General features: G+C 49.1%; 1 protein-coding gene across 7 annotated transcripts in view; it reads right to left on the bottom strand.

The window, feature by feature from the left end:
• Positions 1 to 19,444, bottom strand: part of OSBP2 (oxysterol binding protein 2) — a 162,078-nt gene that overhangs the window by 103,327 nt on the left and 39,307 nt on the right. The gene's annotated exons all lie outside the window — the stretch shown is intronic.

Genomic DNA, 19,444 nt, shown 5'->3' with positions numbered 1-19,444 from the left:
TTAGCTATACTTTTGGAAAACAAAATTAGATGCCTACCTCACACCTTGCACAAAAACAAATTCCAGAGGATATAATTTAAAACACGCTTGCTAACAGTCTCTTCTTTTCCAAGTGATTCGAATGGCACCTTTATCACTAAGTGAATTCCCATAGGTACATAAATCTATTTCTGGAGACAGCATTCCGGTTTTTAGAATGAAAACCAAGGCTTTTCACCTACAGCATTTAAATAAGCAACCACAGACCCAAATTCTAAAAATGCTGTCCCTGCTTCTGAGGCAGCTTCATGGGAGGATAGAGTCATTCTGCAGATCTCACACTCTGAGGATCACTTTCAATTAATGCAGTCCTGAGTGATTATGGTGGTCATTTCTCAGACAGAGCTTTCCGCTCTATCACTGCCTGGCTGACCCAAGTAGGCAGGGCTCTGGGAAGCTTCTGGGCCCCAGGAGCGATGTTGGCAAGGAACACCAGGTTGAGAAAAGGCACATTTTGCATCAAGGTGCCACGTTTTTTCTATATATTTCCAAAAATAACGAATCTCCATAAATTGCATTCTTTTCCAAACATTCCCAAAGGCAAAGATTTTACATGATCAGTCATATTTTGGGAGCTACAGTATTAGCAGTACTGCAGAGTTATTTGTTTACCTTTAGATGGAAATATGATCTCTGAACAAGCCTCCCTGCCACTGAGATGTGGTATTTCAGGCCCCGGGGGAATGAAAAGAGGCAGAACCTGTATCTACAGTGAGCTGCCTTCAGTGGTCCACCCCCCATGCCAGGGGTACTGATGAATACGACCTGTACACAGGTCCCCTGTTCTTTAAAGCAAAGAGGACATATAAGACGCTGTAATGCCTGAGAAAACACGCAATCATTTTTAAAATGCAAAATGAGTGTGTTCACCAAGAAAACCTGTGTGCAACACTTCCTCAGGTTGTCCTGGGTGGCTGACTCAGCCTCTCCGAGCCTGGACTCTCTCACACTCCTTGTGGTGGTATAAAATGGTGCAATCGCTTTAGAAGACAATTTGGCAGTTGCTTAAAAAGTTAAACATTGGGACTTCCCTGGTGGTCCAGTGGTAAAGAATTCGCCTTCCAATGCAGGGAACGCGGGCTTGATCCCTGGTCAGGGAACTAAGATCCCACATGCCGCAGGGCAACTAAGCCTGCCGCAACTACTGAGCCCGCGTGCCTCAACCAGAGAGCCCGCATGCCACAAACTACAGAGTCCACGCACCCTGGAGCCCTTGCGCCACGACTGGAGAGAGGAAAAAAAACCCGCACGCCACAACTAGAGAGAAGCCTGTGCCGCAGTGAAAAATCCCGCATGCCTCAACTAAGACCTGACGCAGCCAAAAAAATAAAATAAATTAAAAAAATTTTTTAATTTAAAAAGTTAAACATCCATCTACCCTATGACCCAGGCATTCCACCCCTAGCTATTTACCCATGAGAAAAGAAAGCACATGTCTATGCAAACGCTTGGATGTAAATGTTCATAGCAGCTCTATCTGCAATAGCCAAAACCCGGCAACACCCCAAATGTCCATCAACAGGCAACGGATAAACTGTGGCACATCCCATGATAGAATACCATGAAAGGAAAAAACTAGTGATGTGTGCACAGCATGAGGGGATTTCAAAACAGTTATACTGGGTGAAAGAAGTCAAATGGAAAGGAAATACACTAGACAAGTCCACTTGTGTACAATTCCAGAAAATGCAAACTCTGTTGTGCCTGAAAGCAGGTTAGTGTGGCCTGGGGAGGTAGAGGTGGGAAGAGCTCAAGAGGATTTACAAAAAGGCACGGGGATGATGGATACTGTCCTTAATCTTGACTGTGGTGGTGGTTTCACAGGTACATACATATGCCAACCCTTATCAATTTGTACACTTTAAATATAGGCAGTTTACTGCATGTCAATTATGCTCAGTAACAATGTTCAAAAAAAAAAAACACACACACACACACACTGAAGACAATAAAGAACGGTTGTCGGTCAAACCGTGATGCTGTACACCTTAAACTTATACAGTGCTGTATGTCAATGATATCTCAATAAAACTAGAAGAAAAAATAAAATAAATGAATGTGTCAAATCAATACATTGTACATCTTAAACTTACACAATGTTATATGTTAATTATATCTCAATTTTTAAAAAGGAAAGCTAATTTTAAAAAAGTGAGGGACTTCCCTGGTGGTCCAGTGGCTAAGACCCTGCGCTCCCAATGCAGAGGGCCCGCGTTCGATCCCTGGTCAGGGAGCTAGATCCCACATGACGCAACTAAGAGTTCGCATGCTGCAGCTAAAGATCCCTCACGCCGCAACGAAGATCCAGCATGCCGTAACTAAGATGTGGCGCAGCCAAATAAATGAATGAATAAATAAATAAATATTAAAAAAAAGAGAGAGAGAGAGAGAGAGAGGCTGTCCATTGAGAAACCCTGTGCTCCACACCCTCCAGGTGGGGCAGCTACTGCAAGCCACCAAGGCCACGAGACCTGTCACCTCCGTGTGGTCAGACCTCCCACATGCCACTGCTGAAGGCCCAGCTGTCCCCTGGGCCCCACCTTCCCTCACTGGGCAGACCCTGCCCCCCCCGTCAGCCCACACAAGGCCAGTGTACCAGCCACGTTGGTCACGGCCACACATGGCCAACATTCACGTTCCCCAGGGAATCCCCACCCCAACCAGCCAGGACTGAACGTTGCGTGAGGCAGAGGTGTTCTTTAGACAGAATTCAATTTGTGATTGCAGATTATCTTCTTTAGCTGCTTTTAGGCAAAGAGACACCAGCACTACAGCCAATAAAAATCCCACTCACATGCTCTATCTCCCGCTCCCTGAGGTTCAACGCAGTAAAACCGAGGCTGTTCTAAGAAGGCAGGCCCGTGCCTGGGCTCTGGGGAAGCTGCAATAAATCTTTCATGCTCCAGGGTCAGATTCTAAGCAAAGCTCCCTGTTCCTGGATGCCCCCACCAGATAACAAACAAAACGATCCTTGCCTGTTTTTGCTCTTCACTGTGTTCTCATCCAGGGGATGCAGCAAGGCACAGCTTTGAAGCTGCAAAAGTCTACATTTGAATTTCGGCTCCGCTATTCATTCACTCATTCATTTCCTGAGCACCTACTGTGTGGCAGGCCCTGCACTCTGCACGCTGCTCGGAGCCGACAGTCTAGTTGAACGGACAGATGTTGATCAAAGCATCACCACTTCCTAACAGTGATCTCGGGCAAGGCGCCGAGGTTGCCCCTGTGTCCGTGCCTTCCTCTCAGCGGACTGTTCACAACTCATTGAGCCGGTGCCTTAGCCATGCCTGCACCGGACCCAGACCGCCCAGGGTCATCCTCAGCAGCTGGGTGCGGGGAAAGGAAATGGGGTCTGTTCCTTAATGGGTCTCCTTCCCTCCAAGTGGGCCCAGTCAGAATGCTTCAACCCACTTGCAGTCAGTCATCTTACACAAAGAAACCAAGAGTTAGCATGTGTCTGGAAAGTGCAGGCTCCAGTGGGGAGGTGGACGGTGGGTACCCTGGCCGAGAGACCCCCCAGGACCCACCTCTCCACACCCACAACTCAAGTTGGGGTCTGAGCCCAAGGACAAATGACTCAGTGTGTGGTAGGGACCACGGCATTAACTAAACACAGGACCATGGAAGGCAGGGGGTGGGGGGTGAGGGAGAGTGGGGCACTGTTTTCCATTATTAGCACTATTTTCACTCCTCCTTTCCTATGTGTATGTATTAGTGGGACAAAAAAAATCCATTTTTAATATTAAAATAAAATTGGTACATGGCATTTACTTTGCGGTTGCTTGAAACGTGGTGATGTGACAGAAGTTAGATCCATAAATACCAAAGGGATTAAATTAAAAGGGTTTAACGGTATTTTAGTGGCCTGGGTGCACTGCAGCGGAATGTGGAAAATGGCAGTCACAACCCTGTGGCATTTTTCCCCATCTCACAAGTGATGGGGTCGTTACGCGGTAGGGGCTGAGCTGAGGAAAACGCACTGATGAGAGTTTCAGCAGCTATGCCACCCACTGGTGACTGAATGTGTCCCCAGGACCAGTTAATGGATAATCACTTGGTCATTTTCTGAGAGGAGACAGATCATTGAGGCATGTTTACTGCCAAAGCAGTGGCACTGGAATCCAGAAAAACTGATACTGGGCGACTCGCAGTTTTTAAATAACACTAAATAACCGCACCTTTCTGCTCACCGTGAGTGGCCATGAGCCCCATAAGGACTGAGTGCTCAGCCTGAGCCATCATTCAGTTCAGGCACCTTCATTTGGTTTTAAATAGACTGCACATAGATTAAGGGTTTTTGCTTCGTATTAAATGAGAATCTGACTGGCACACGTGAAATACACACGTAAGAGGAAAAATAATGAACCAAGGGATACTGAAGAGCAAGAGGCACATCTGAAGCGTGGGGACGAGCTGGTGTCTGCGTAACAGAGCTGGGCGGGAATGCGAGGTGGATCAGGAGCAAAGGGCAGGACTGCGCAGGGGGGCCGGGGCAGGGCACCCGACCACCAACGGGGCCGCAGTCCTTCTGCCTTAGGGCCCCCAACGCCCAAGCACAAGACTGAACCCTCCTCTGTCCCCTCGGCTCTACTGCTACTTCATTCTGGAAGGAAACTGGATACGCATTTTAAAAAAAAGTGCTGCCTGTCTTTCCGCAGCTCTCCCAGGAAAGGGCAGTATGTGCGCTCCCGTTACTTGGAGTCACATTTGTCCAGCTCCCACAGCAACAAGTGCAGCCCTGGAAGCGCAGGGAGGCCCAGGCGGCTGAGGCAGGAAGGTGGCAGAGCTGTCTGGGACCACCTTTTGGAAGCATCTGTCAAACGTCTGTGGGATGTGCTGGTGGTGGGCACAGAGAGTGAGTAGAAGGTCATGCTGGCCTTCAAAGAACCCACAAGCCAGACCACCAAGCGGTTATGATCATGCACCCCATGTGAAAAAATGTTTGATCATGCGCCCACAGTATACGAATAATTATTTCTAGATTATACACATGCTGTGCTACTGCTACTTGACTTATGCTTTATGATCATGTGCCCTCCGGGTGAGGGGGCGGCACTCATCCCCTTCTTGGAAACAACAAGGCTAGAGGAGAGTGGAATCAAGAGCCACAACACCATCGCACCCCTACCCAATGCAACTTTTCCTAGGAAGGTACTAGAGAAGAGAGGGAGCTACATGCATGACATGGTCCATGGGGCGTTACATTTGTAACAGGCCACAACTGGAAGCTGCCCGAGCGTCCAGCCAAAGGACGACAGGGTAAGAAAACTGGGGCCACAGGCTCTCCACAGAACAGAAGCCAAGCATAAAAAGTGACAAGCGAGGCTGCAGAACATTCATCCGGAATACTGATGCTGTAAAGCCGAGTGGAAGGTGAGCTCTCCGCTGTGTGTGGGTGTGTGCGGTGTGAACGGGGAAGGAATGGCAATGGCTGGATCATGGCAATGTTTTCATTTCTTCTTTTAAATTGCCTTTGCTATCGCTGTAATGTTTTAATAGCATAGAAAGTCAAGTTTAAGTAAGAGCGGCGGATGATTTTTCTCACCGGTTCCCTCTTCCTCCCTCTCCTCCGAGAGACAGTATGGATCTCCTCCCACAGCTTCCCCAGTTCCAGACTGATGAGTGTGTCTGCGAACCAGCCTGGCTCCACTGACGGGGCCTTCCGTCTTCCTGCTCACGAGGCTGTGGTCATCACTCTCCCCGACAGCTCCACGCCCTCCTTCAGCAGAAGGGCCACGTGGGCTCTCACTGTAGGTGCCACGGCGTTTTTCTCCCGAATTCAGTTATCAGTTGATGGCCTTGAGCTGTGATCGCATCTGGGAGACCCTGAGCCCAATGCAACGGGGGCATTTCTGCAGAAATGGAAGAGCAGCAGCACTTCTGGATAAGTTATGGTGAAGGCTCACAGGAGAGTATTTGTGGGCGTACCTTAACCATGCCGTGCATTTTCTGCTAAGGGAGTGTTAACTGGAACAACCTTTATAACTCGCCAACAGTATCAAAATGGAAAGCATGCACTTGACCCAGTTATCCTTACTCTAAGAATTTACTGTTAGGAAATAATCACACCAGGGCAAAAAAAAAAAGGAAGAAGAGGAAGGAGGAGGAGGAGGAGGAGAAGGGGGAAGAGGAGAAGAAGAAGAAAGAAAAAAATGAGCACAGAAATGCTTGTCCAGTGCTTTTTTAGATAATAGGGAAACACTGCAAGCAACCTGAATGGCTAAAAAATGTTTCATTAAATTATGCTATATCCATTTGATGGAATGTCATGCACCATTAAAAATGACATTATAATTAGATATTCAAACAGGTGATAACATTAAAGAATTATTATTTCAGGTGTGATAGTGGTCTCAAATTGATGCTTTTAAAAGAGTCCTTGTTTTTTAGAGATACGCATAAAATGTTTGCAGATGGGGTTTGGTTTAAAATAATGGCGGGGGGAAGCAGATTAGTGGTCGCCAGGAGCAGAGGGGAGGGGGGAATAGGGAGTAGTTGCTAATGGGCATGGGGTTTCCTTTGGGGTGATGAAAATGTTCTAGAACTAGATAGAGGAGATGGTTGCACAACATTATGAATGTGCTAAATGTCACTAATGGTGAATTTATGTTATGTGTATTTACCACAATAAAAAAATAATAATGGGGGAACCAGATGACGGAGTGGGATGAAATAAGATTGGCCATAAATTGATAATTGTTGACAGGCAAGTGATAAGAACATGGGACTCTACATGTGTACAAGTATGTTATATACACATGTATGTAGCTCATTAGAAAGTTTCCATAATAAAAAGTGATGCCACAGATGCATATTTATTAGCATGGAATGTCCACAACATGTTGAATTTAATGAGCCAGTTACAAAACTGCATATTGGGAATTTTCCCAGTGGTGTGAAATTACATATCTAGATCCAAACGCATACATACGCATAAAGAAATGTTTGGAATGCTGTTCAGTAAAGGTTTAACAATGATCATTTCTAGGTTAGTAGATTTGAGATTTTTCTCCCTTTGGTCCATTTTCCAGTATGGTTTGCACTTTTCTTTTTCCATTCAGTCTTTTTACAAAACAATAAAGATTTTTTTCTTAAAAGGCAGAAATGTTTAAGAACACCCTTTTTACCTCCAGCATTCTCACAGAATGGTCCTGGAAAATGGCAGATTCCTAACAAAAGCCACCTGGCTAGCTTGACGCCTGGGTACTTGATCAGTGGCAACGCCCTCCGCAGTGGACATCTCCCCATGCGGGGGCTGAGGAGGGCCCACCTTCACAGCTGGACACCCCTGTCAATGATGACAACCCCAACAATGACACCTGCAACTCTTTCTCCTGCACAGGTTCATCCAGCCTCTCTCAGCCACCCTGTGAAGTCGCCTGGGCCAGGACTGGGACCGTCCCTACTTCACAGACGAGGAAGTGAAAGCCGGGGGGCTGCCTACACCACACAGCTGAGCAGCCGAGGCAGGACCAGCCCCAGGGGACCCTTCCTTCTCCCAGGAGCCACCCCTTGTTGGGGGTCAGGACCCAGGCGCTGGGGCCTGGGGCTGGCCCTCCACTCGGGAGATGAAGACCACTACACATGATCTTGCACAGGTGCAACTCAGACCCCTGCATTATCACACACAGCCAAACGTCTCCAGCCCCCACCCAGATCGCGTGAACATCAGCCGGAGGAGGGATAACTACAGTGACTGCTGCTGGACAGCCCACTGCGAAGGACACAGCTGCTCCCGCTGTGGTGTCTCTGGCTGAGCTGCCTGGAGTCACACGAAGTCCCTCCTGACCTCTCACGCTCCTGGTAATGCCCTTTGGAAGGACGCTCTTCAAACTTGGCTCTGCGAGGACCCCCACAATTTACCTGCACCCAGAGCATACGGACCAAAGGAGCCACCAGGCCTGCCCAAAGCACCAGGCACCCACTCCTCACACTCATTCTCTCACTCATTCTCCCTCCCTCCCTCCCTCCATCCCTTCCTTCATCCACCCAACAGTTCTGTGCGTCTACTTTGAGATGAGCCCGGCCTGGGCAGCGGGATGACCAGGGAAGTCAGACGTTAAACAGATGAGAGCACCATGAATAATACCCACACGATGGTGAATGCTCAAAGGAGAGGCACCAGGGGCCAGGAGGGCACCCACGGCGGGTGGGAAGCAGACCTGGGCTGGGGAGTCAGGAGGGGGTCCTGGAGAAAAGCCTTCATGACATAAGAACAGCCATCGAGTGTGGGAGACCCCACAGTGCACAGAGCTCACGCCGCTGTCCACCTGCCCAGAGGCTCTTGTCGTTTCCCCTCTGCAGACAGGAACCTGAGGCCGGAGAGGATGTCACTCAGCCGAAGACAGGGAGAGCCAGACCTCACAACGGCCTCAAAGCCAGGCCTAACCAGTCACAGGTGTGCCCGGAGCCGGCAGGGCTGCCTCCGGGATGTCTGGGCTCGAGGGTTTCTGTGGCCAAGTCCTGAAGGTAAGGATTCTGGCTTCTGGCTGCGCTCACAAAACCTCTATGAAGAGGAGTTCTCTGCGAACACAGCTGCCTCATCAGTGACAAGACGTCCCGTGGGCCACTGTGACCTCCCCACTCCTGGTGTTTTAACGGAGATGAGGAAACATGGGCTCACAGTAGTGGCACTTCTCCCCAGGCAGGCAGAGGGCCCTGACTCAGGGGCCTCATTAAAATGGAAATTCCATTCCTCAGGAGAGGCTACCTCATCTCCGAGCAACCCAGTGTTTCCGACTGTCTTCCAGAGAAAAGAGAAATGTAAGGTGGGTGCCAGTGGGAGAGAAAAACCCACCACTTTCACCTAAAACCAGAACTCGCCCACTGGAAGCCCAGCTTGCAGTCTCCGCCCTGGTCCCGCACAAACCCATTACAACCATTTCCTCCTGCTCTAGAGGCCGGTGTCCAAGGCCGACTCCTGCCTGGGCGGCTGCATTGGGTCCAGCTCTCTCGGCATGTGACTACCTGCTGGCCCAGCTTTGCTCTAACCCGCTCTCACCTGGACTGAGGTGGCTCACAAGTGTGTGGCTCTGTGCACACCAAACATGTGGGGACTGGACGGAATATTCCTTCTGCCTCCAGGCACAGAGGGCCTGTGCACGGGCACAGCCTCAGTCCTTTCCGTGGGAGGAGAAGGGACCCAGGATGTGGTGGCCCCTGGAGAGCAATGCCAGCTAAACACGGTCAAGTGCAAACCCAGGCTGAGGTCTGGGAAGCCTTCCAGGGAGCTGTCCCCACTGGCTTCCTTTTGTGTGTGTGTCTGGGGGGTGGGGGTGGGGGGAGGCAGGGAGATCGTAAAAAGGGCCAGGCCCTGACCCTCGCCTTGGCCCGAGCCCTTGCCACCCTCAGGTCAGCCTCCATTTCAAAGCCAATCCCGATCTCAGGTGAAAGCTCTGCACCAATGGTTTTCAAACATTTTGTACAGGTTTCTCTACAAACCTATTTGAAAGAGACCAGCAGACACAGGACAAGGGAAGCTACCGGGGCAGACACGGTGGGAGGAGGCCAGCCCGGAGCCCAACCCACCGGCACCCTCTCCTGAGCAGGGTGGCAGCTCGCCTGGCCCCAGGTGCAGGCATCACACCGAGGCCCTGCGTGGCTGGTGCTCTGTGCCCGGTGTGCTGTGTGTGGACGGGGCACCAGCCTCCATTGGGCCCAGCTCTTCCTATGCTCACAGGGCCTCCCTGGCAACCCCGCCTACCTGTGAGGGGCCTCTGAAGCTTCTGTGCTTCCTGCCCCTGCCTCCGGGGGACGTGTCTTATCCCCCAAGGATTCCCTTCCACAATCTGTGGCTGTTACACCAGCCTGCCCGCCTGACCTCCCTCAGAGCTGGGTCCTGGCTCTCCACAGCTCCCTGGCCTGGGCTGGGCACGGGAGAGGGCAGTCACAGAGCACGCGGAGCACGAACAGCCCGTCCAGCTGCTGCGTGCCCTCACCTTCTCCCTCCTGAGCCAGCTCCTGGGGGTGGAAGTGAGGGACCACTCCACGGAGGCTGGAGGTGCTCAGGGAAGAGGTCACATCTCAGGGGGACCCAGAAGAGTTGGCAGGATTTCACACTCCCTCATTAAACACGTTCAGGTCGTCCCTCAGGTGTGGCCATGACCCCCACCCTGAGCTGCACCTGATGTGAGCAGGGCTGGGGACCTGCTCCAAGCTGCTCCGGGTTCCCTTGCCCAAGAATTTGAATCTGGGGCACAGAGACAGCAGCCACGAGGCCGAGCTCGGCCAGGGCAGGTCAGAGCTCCCGGGAGAACGAAGATATAGAGGAACAAAGAAGCCAGTCCATAGAAGGAAAGGAAACAGAGGGGACATGGGAGAGTCCCTGTAGGGTGCTGCATAAGCCCTACTTTTACTGAGGACACTCTGAGTGGGTTTTTGTTCCCTGCCACCAACTGACCCTGAATAGAAGACCATGAAAAAAAGAAAAGAATTAGTAAACAGGTCCCTGTCTATAAAGGTGTTCCCAGCGCAGTGAGGCGACATCCCCACAGGCATGATACCACTGCATGCAGACCTACTGTCGACTAAGGCAGCAGTCCCCAACCTTTTTGGCATCAGGGACCGGTTTCATGGAAAACAATTTTTCCACGGGCCGGGGTGGGGGTGGGGGGATGGTTTCGGGATGATTCAAGTGCATTACATTTATTGTGCACTTTATTTCTATTATTATTACATTGTAATATATAATGAAATAATCATACAACTCACCATAATGCAGAATCAGTGGGAGCCCTGAGCTTGTTTTCACTTGCCACTCACTGATAGGGTTTTGATATGAGTCTGCAGGCAATTGATTTATTATGGTCTCTGTGCAGTGAAACCTCTCTGCTGATGATAATCTGTATTTGCAGCTGCTCCCCAGCGCTAGCATCACCGCCTCAGCTCCACCTCAGATCATCAGGCACTAGATTCTCGCAAGGAGCATGCAAGCTAGATCTCTCGCCATGCGTAGTTCACAGTAGGGTTTGCGCTCCTATTAGAATCTAATGCCACCGCTGATCTGACAGGAGGCAGAGCTCAGGCAGTAATGCGAGCGATGGGGAGCAGCTATAAATACAGATGAAGCTTCGCTCGCTCGCCCGCCCGCCGCTCACCGCCCGGTTCCTAACAGGCCACTGACCAGTACTGGACTAAGGAGCCAGCTGAAGAGCCAGGGTCGGTGGGTGGTAATAACGACTGGTATCGGTCAGCTGTGCCGCACAGTCCCTCTCCCAGAGCAGCTTGGAGCAGGTAGCCAGCCCTGCCCCGGTCCCTTCAGGTGTGGGTGGGGGGTGGAGACAGGGTCTGGGTTTTTTTATTATATTATTGTTGTTGTTGCTGTTATTATTTACCCTCACCACCATCTCAGGATATAGGCATTATTCCTCCCTTTGAGAAGCAAAGAAATTAAGGCTTAGAGCAGTTGAGGGCCTCGTCCGAAGTCACACAATGGAAAAGACAAAAACTCTAATTCAAAAAGATGCATGCACCCCAATGTTCACAGCAGCACTGTTTACAATAGCCAAGACATGGAAGCAACCTAAGTGTCCACTGACAGAGGAATGGATAAAGAAGATGTGGAATACATATGCAATGGAATATTACTCAGCCATGAAGAAGTGAAATAATGCCATTTGCAGCAACATGCATGGACCTAGCTAGAGATTATCATACTAAGTGAAGTAAGTCAGATGGAAAAAGACAAATATCATATGATATCACTTATTTGTGTAATCTAAAAAAAAGATATAAATGAATTTATTTACAAAACAGAAATAGACATAGAAAACAATATTATGGTTACCAAAGGGCAAATGGGGGGGAGAGGGATAAATTCGGAGTCTGGGATTAGCGGATACACACTACTGTATATAAAATAGATAAATAATAAGGGCCTACTGTACAAGACAGGGAACTACATTCAATATCTTATAATAATATCTAATGGAAAAGAATCTGAAATAGAACATATACGTCTATATATATACAGATATATATAGATAGATACATATATATAACTGAATCACTTTGCTGTACACCTGAAACTAACACAACATTGTAAATCAACTATACTTCAATAAAAACATTTTTTTAAAAAGTTACACAGTGACTCAAAGCAAAGCCAGGATCCCAAATTTTGCACTGCTTTTACTAAGCCACGCCCCTTCACACCATCATGCAAATGAGACTCAGCAACTGCCCAGGGCAGCAGGGTTGTGGGGGGGAGGGGAACAGAGCCCCGCCTTCCAGTTCCATAGCCCAGAATACCTAGCCTTGACCTTTCAAAGTTTACCTCCAAATCAAAGCTCAAGCTAGCAAAGTAAAGTGCAGGAGGATCCCAGGAAGATATCCTAGCCCTGCTCACCTTGGGTTCAGGACACATGCTGTATTTTGGAACCAGTGACGCAATGAGCTGCCAGCCCCACCTGCATCAGAGGTTTGGCGCTCATGCCCACAGATCCTCCAGCAGGTTAACATCTAAATGGCAACAAAGCATAAGCCTTCTGAATCTGGTAATTACAAAGGCAACTGCTATAGTTACAAAGGTTAGTTACAAAGGAAGCAGTTAGTAATCAGGATAATTGCCCTGGCAGGAAAATGATGCTTCAAGCATTTTTTTTTTTTAACATCTTTATTGGAGTATAATTCCTTTACAATGGTGTGTTAGTTTCTGCTTTATAACAAAGTGAATCAGCTATACATATACATATATCCCTATCTCCTCCCTCTTGCTTAAAGCATCTTAATGGTAAGAATGTATCAAATGTAGACAAGTGACTTTTTTGTCTACTTTTTTGGTCAAATGACTCTGACCTACTAAATCCTCTTATGAAGACCACCTCCAATACAAACATTTCAGAATGCCTATTTTTCTACTGAAATAGGGGGGCCACCTCTGGGATGGCCGGCAGAGGGCCCTGTGGGAAGAGGCGAGGTCAGAACAAACAATGCCCTCGCTGCAAAAATCCAACTCTGTTTCTCTGAGAACTGAGCATCAGTCTGCTCGAATTGTGCACATACATTTGAACTCGCTGGTGACCCAGTTACCCTGAGCCTCTTCAGCTAGCACTGATTTACACGAGTCCCTCGGGGGTAGCCGTTGCCATCTGTATGGGTCACAGGATCACATCTAAATCCAAACTGTCAACACCTCTTGCACAACAAAATACCATCCTTTTGCTAAGTTCCTTTCTGGTGGCTCTTGCCTTTGCTAATGTGGACTCTTGAGAATTGACTCCAACTCATACCCCACCCCCCCCACCCTGCAGGCTCCCTGGCAAGGCCAAGCCATCAGAGGTCTCCATCCTTCCAGGACCTCCTGCTCTGTGCCAAGCCCCGCTTCTTCGGGAAGGGCCAGAATTCTCTCCCAGCTGAGGGACGCTAACTTTCCCCTGGGTTCCTTCAGACTCTGAATAAAGCCCAGTCTTCTCTGCTGGAAGCACATGTGTGTCCCCCTTTCTCAGGCACTGCACCCCCTTTTCTAGTTCCCTCACACCCTCGAAGTCACCGGGGAGAGTAAAGGTTCCTTTAAACAAACTTCAGTCCACTGCATTGTTAATTTTGCAGATGTGATAACAGTACCTTGAATTAAATATTAAATGTTTAAAAAAGGAATCATCTTTTAAAGATGCATCTTGAAATATTGACAAATATTCAAAATGACACGGGATTAGGGAAGAGGGTAGAGGCACAGAAACAAGACTGAGTTGATAGCTGGTGACAAGTATGTGCCGGTTCCTGAGACTTCTGTCCGCTTCTGTTTATGTCATAAATTTTCCATAACAACAAAAGGATTTTAAAAAATCCCATCCCTGGGGTTCTGCAGCATCCCTGAGTCCAACTGTCCTACCTGAGGATTTTACCTGGACCTCTTTCAACTGACACATTTAGTGAGCAACAACTCCACACAAGGTGCTGCTGAAGCTGCAAAGTAAAAGCCACTGGCCTGCCTGCAACAAGCTCTCGGGATGCAGAGGCTGGTCCTCTATTTTGACAAAATCCCCAAGGCCTCATTTCTCAAATTGGGCACAGGTTTTTCTCTCTCCAAACACCAGGGTGGGCATGTGGAATGGAGTGAGCTCAGCTTCCTCTCCTGGCATCGCTGAGGGGAAATCTTAACTGCCCCTCATTCCTCCCTTGGTCTGGATGAGGTGGCCCAGGTGTGAGTCAAGGCAGAGAAGAGTTTGAGGGGAAGAGAGGCTGACCCATCCATGTTTTGGAGGGGTAGGGTGAGGTCAACCCCTCTGTCCTGCAACCTGAGAGCCAAGGACCAAGGGCCAGGACACGTCATGCCTCCCACCTGGGCCAGAAGCTTGGAGGGAAGTGCTGAGATCACAAGGGGCTCCAGGCCTGAACACCTGAAGGCTGGACCCTGCCTAATCCAAAGGACTCGAAACCAGAAACCGACTTCCCCTCCAAACTAGACATAGATCTGTTTATCTGTTCAGAGGGCTGTGTGGCATTCATGCTCTTGGAGCCCCGAATTCACAGCCAAAGCAAGCAGGGAATTCCCACCTTGAGCTGCTGACCCATCAATGAGCAATGGCTCCCCTCCTGGGGTACCGTTAAATGTTCATCCCGGGGCCACCACAGAAACAAAAGCCAACCCCTCTGGTCAGCAACACCCTTCACCACTATCAGTTTCAATGACCAACAGTTCACACCCACTGTCCCACTCTCTCAGTCAAGGTGAGGACGATGAAGAGAGAGTCTCTGATGAGTGAAGGGTATAGTACTCCCAATACGGACATAATCCCTCTTCTTAGGTGGAGAAAAAGGCTGCACCTACACCTAGAAGAAAGGGGACAAGAATTCAGATACAAGTGCACCTGGTGAACGCTCCACACCATCCCCTTTGTCTCTGTGGTTCCAGTGAATTAAAAAAAAAATACGTGGTAGGGACTTCCTTGGTGGCGCAGTGGTTAAGAATCTGCCTGCCAACGCAGGGGACACGGGTTCAAGCCCTGGTCCGGGAAGATCCCACATGCCAGGGAGCAACTAAGCCCGTGCGCCACAACTACTGAGTCTGTGCTCTAGACCCCGCGAGCCACAACTACTGAAGCCTACGCGCCTAGAGCCCGTGCTCCGCAACAAGAGAAGCCACCACGATGAGAAGCTCACGCATTGTAACAAAGAGTAGCTCCCGCTTGCCACAACTAGAGAAAAAGCCCATGTGCAGCAATGAAGACCCAAAGCAGCCAAAAAAATACATGGTAGTAAAACAGAATTAAACCCCCATTCCAACTAAAACAACATTGTAAATGTAAACTATATTTCAATAAAAAAATTTTTAAAAACCCACTCCATGGAAAACACAGAATTTGGAAATGCGGGAAGCAAGGCAGCTGCAGCAAGCCATCCAGGAGTCTGAGCAGACCGTGTTTCTCAAAATGAGATCCATGGGGGGCCAGCAGGAGCGCTGCATGGAATGCATATTAAAAATGGGGGTTCCTGGGCACCATCTGATCATCTCATCAGAATCTTGGTGGTCCTCCCCTAAGAATTTTAATGCACTCACCCCAGCAGCCTTTGTGCCCACCAAAGTTAGAGAGAAGTTTTTCAGGGTTTGTGTGTGCATGTGTGTGTGTGTTGTTTAATCCATGCCACTCAATATTTTACTAACTTAATGAGCTCACAAGAGACCTCATTACACCTTCTGCCCAGCTAAGTGGATGGGGCTCCTCTTCCTTGGGACTAAGGGGTCCAAGGGTTAATAGCTTGAATGTGGCTATGTTTTCCCTTTGTCCTGAGACAAGCACACCCCTGTCCCCACCCAGCCTCTGGGGGTGGCCACGGGAGAAGCCATGGCTCCATGCTTGCAGGGATTTTCTGAGCACTAAGGAACAGCTCTCCCCAACAAGTCAGAAACCCCCAGTTTAGGAAGCCATTCCTTCGAATGGGAACAGTGCTGAGTGGACCAAGGCGAGACCACCATTTCTCCAGGCCACTTGCCTGCCGAGGCACAAAGGCAGAAGGTTTTCCAGGAGCTGATCCAGAGCCAGATTACCCCCCCACCACCACTCCCCAGGGACTTATTTCTACCTTGGGGGACCATGGCCAATAGGGACAGCAGGAAAGCCTTCCAAGTCCTAACTTTTAGAGGATTTTCATCTTGAAGCAATAGGATGGCAGGGTGCCCAGATGTTCTTTAGGGTCAGCCCCTAGGGCCACCACCCACAAACGGCCCCCTCACCCCCTGCTCAAACGCCGCCCTGGTTGCCCTAAGGGCAGAATCTGGGCTGCCTGGGATAATTCCAAGTGCTGGGCTGTTGATATCAGAATAGGGCTATGACATCAAGGTGGGGGCAGGTCAGCCTGGGGGAGCAGGGCAGGAGAGAGAGAGAGCCCCTGAGGGGCTGGATTAGCTCCCCTGGAGGTAAGGCCCAAGAGAGAGAGGTGTCCGGCTCTGGGTTCACTGCTCACAGCCTCCTGGAGCCCCCACTGGGAGGCGGACCTGAAGATATGAAAATGATTCTGAGAGGTAGGTTGCAAGCCAGCCGAACTTCTGGTGCTTCCTTACGCACTGATTTAGGAGCAAGGAAAGCAAACAAACTACCCTCTAGCTCCCCCCTGTGTCAAGTGAAAGGATACTCTCTATTTTCTGACTGAGAAGTTCCACTTTGGGCCACACCCACCCAAGTGGGCTGAGCATCAAAGTCCCCCAGGATGCGGCTAAATGCAGGTAGATGAAATGTAGGACGCCCTTTACACTGAATTACAATAAATGAATTTCAGTGTAAGTATGTCCCAACTATTGCATGGGACACATTTACACTAAAACATCTGTGTATGTTTGAAGTTCAAATGAAAGTTGGTGACCTGACCTTTTATTTGCTAAATCTGGCAATCCTATCCAGGAAGAGTTTTTTTTAATGCAGGGGCCCGCCCCGGGGCCCGCCCCCCGCCCCCCACCCCGCCGTCCCCAATGCTCTCATTCATTCAGATTTATCCCTGCAGGGGGACCTGGGAACCTGTATTATTTTAAAGCTGCCAAGGTGACTATTATCAATACTGCTGACTTTTCTTGAGCATTTGACAAGCAATGTGCTAAGTTCGTTTCATGCACTGTCTAAGACAGTCCTCACAGCACCTCTAAGGGGTGGTTCTATGACTAAGCCTGCTTTACAGAGGACAGAAAGAGGCAACAGACAGCAAGCACCTCACCCAAGGTCACACAGTTACTAAGCCATGGTCTGAACCCAGGAAAGGTGGCTCCCACTGACTTAGAAATCTTTGAATTGGAAGGACGTTGGGAGGCACCCAGTCAAAGCCTCTGGTGGACTGACCGACCGACAGGGAATCTGAGGCTCCGGGAACTCATGCTCACACTAACCAGCACGCCACTGTGCATGCGCATGGGGCTGAGCCCGGTGGCAGAGAGCAAGCATCTAGCCCATGCAGGGGGCCAGCTCAGGGAGGGTTTCCAGAATGGCCTCTCCTTGAAGGGGAAGCAGACCTAAGGGGAAGCAGGGTGTGGGAAGGGGCTGGGTGCTAACGAAGAGGGTTTGTAAGCAGGAGGCTCAGCTTGCAAGCCGGCCTGGCAGCAAGACGGTGTGCCAATGAGGAGAGGGGAAGCTGGACAGGTCTGTAGGGCGGGGAGAACCAAGAAGAGACAGAAGTCAAAACTGCATTTTATTTTCAAATGAACACACAGCAATTTTTTTGTTGCTGCACAGTTCTATGCTTTTTTTTTTTTTTTTTTTTTTTCTCGTCTTTTGGGATCTTAGTTTTCCGACCAGGGATTGAACTCAGGTCAGGGCAGTGAAAGCACCGAGTCCTAACCACTGGACCGCCAGGGAATTCCCCAGTTCTATGCATTTTAACACATGTATAGATTCATGACACAGCTTCACGATAGGACACAGAACAATTCCATCACCCCCAAAACACTTCCTCATACTACAACTTTGTATCACTCCCTCCCTTCACCCCTCACCCTTGGCAACCACTGACCTGCTCTACATCTCTAGTTTCTGCCTTTTCCAGAATGTCATATAAATGGAATCATACAACTTTTTGAGAATGGCTTCTTTCACTCAGCATAATGCCTCTGAGATCCATCCAAGTTATTGTACGCATCAATAGTTCATTCATTGTGACTGCCAAGTAGCATTCCATTCAATGGATGTACCAGGGTTTGTTCAATCCACTGAAGGACATCTGAGAAGTTTCCAGTACTTTGCTATTAAAAATAATGCTGCTATGGGACTTCCCTGGTGGCACAGTGGTTAAGAGTCTGCCTGACAATGCAGGGGACACGGGTTCAATCCCTGGTCCAGGAAGATCCCACATGCCGCGGAGCAACTAAGCCCACGCGCCACAACTACTGAGCCCACGTGCCACAAGTACTGAAGCCCGAGCGCCTAGAGCCCATGCTCTGCAACAAAAAGCCACCGCAATGAGAAGCCCGCGCACCGCAACGAAGAGCAGCCCCCGCTCGCCGCAACTAGAGAAAGCCCGCGTGCAATGAAGACCTAACACAGCCAAAAATAAATATATAAAATAAATAAATTTATATTAAAAAAAAACCACACAGGTCTATATAAACACACACCTTGTGCTTATAACTTCAAAAAGATCACAGCTTCCCAGTCCTCCCCTCCCTATGTGTGGACCCAGTTTTCACCCATCAGAAACCTGCTATTGCTCTGGGCGGGCAAGGCTCTAAGGCCAGCATTCTTACACAGGGCTGCAGGCATCTCCTGGTACGACCCAGGTGGGAGGCAGCGTGACAGTGTCTCAGAATTACAAATGCACAGTCCCACCGACCCAGCAACCCCCCTTCCTGAGACATACGTTTCATTTATTCTTGTACACACATGAAATGAAATGCAAGGTTACTCACTGCAGCGTGGCGGGTCATAGCAAATTAAAGAAACAACCTAAATGTTCATCAACAGGCTACAGGTTACATAAACTAGGGTACATTCGTACAATGAAGTACTGTACTGTTGTAAAAACAAGGAGGAAGCTTTTTATGTATTTATAGGAAAAAATTCCAAGATACACTATTGCTAAATGGAAAAAAAGCAAGATGGGGGACTGAATTTACTATAAAATAAGTACTTATTTGAATACACATGTAAAGACATAAGATACTGATAGCTCTGGTTGCCCCTGGATGGGAGAACAGGGTGGGTAGCTGGGGATAAGAGTCAAGGGCAGACTGCACTGCACATGCTTTGAAACCACTGGTTTATGAATCTTATAAAGACAATACATATTTTTAAAAATGTATTAAAGTAAAAAGTAAAATGTCTTGCTCAGGACTTCTGAGTCGACCCTCCATCTTGGCAAAGACAGCGTCTCTGGCTAAATGGTTTTCAATCTCCAAAATGGACCTCGAAAAAAGTTTGGCCTGAGGCACAAGTGCACCATCCTGGTCTCCCACCCCGACTCTGCTTCTGGAACTGACCCACTGCAG

Source organism: Balaenoptera physalus (assembly GCF_965194825.1).
Source record: "Balaenoptera physalus genome assembly, chromosome: 12".
Lineage (NCBI taxonomy): Eukaryota > Metazoa > Chordata > Mammalia > Artiodactyla > Balaenopteridae > Balaenoptera > Balaenoptera physalus.
This window is presented reverse-complemented; position numbering and strand designations above follow the sequence as displayed.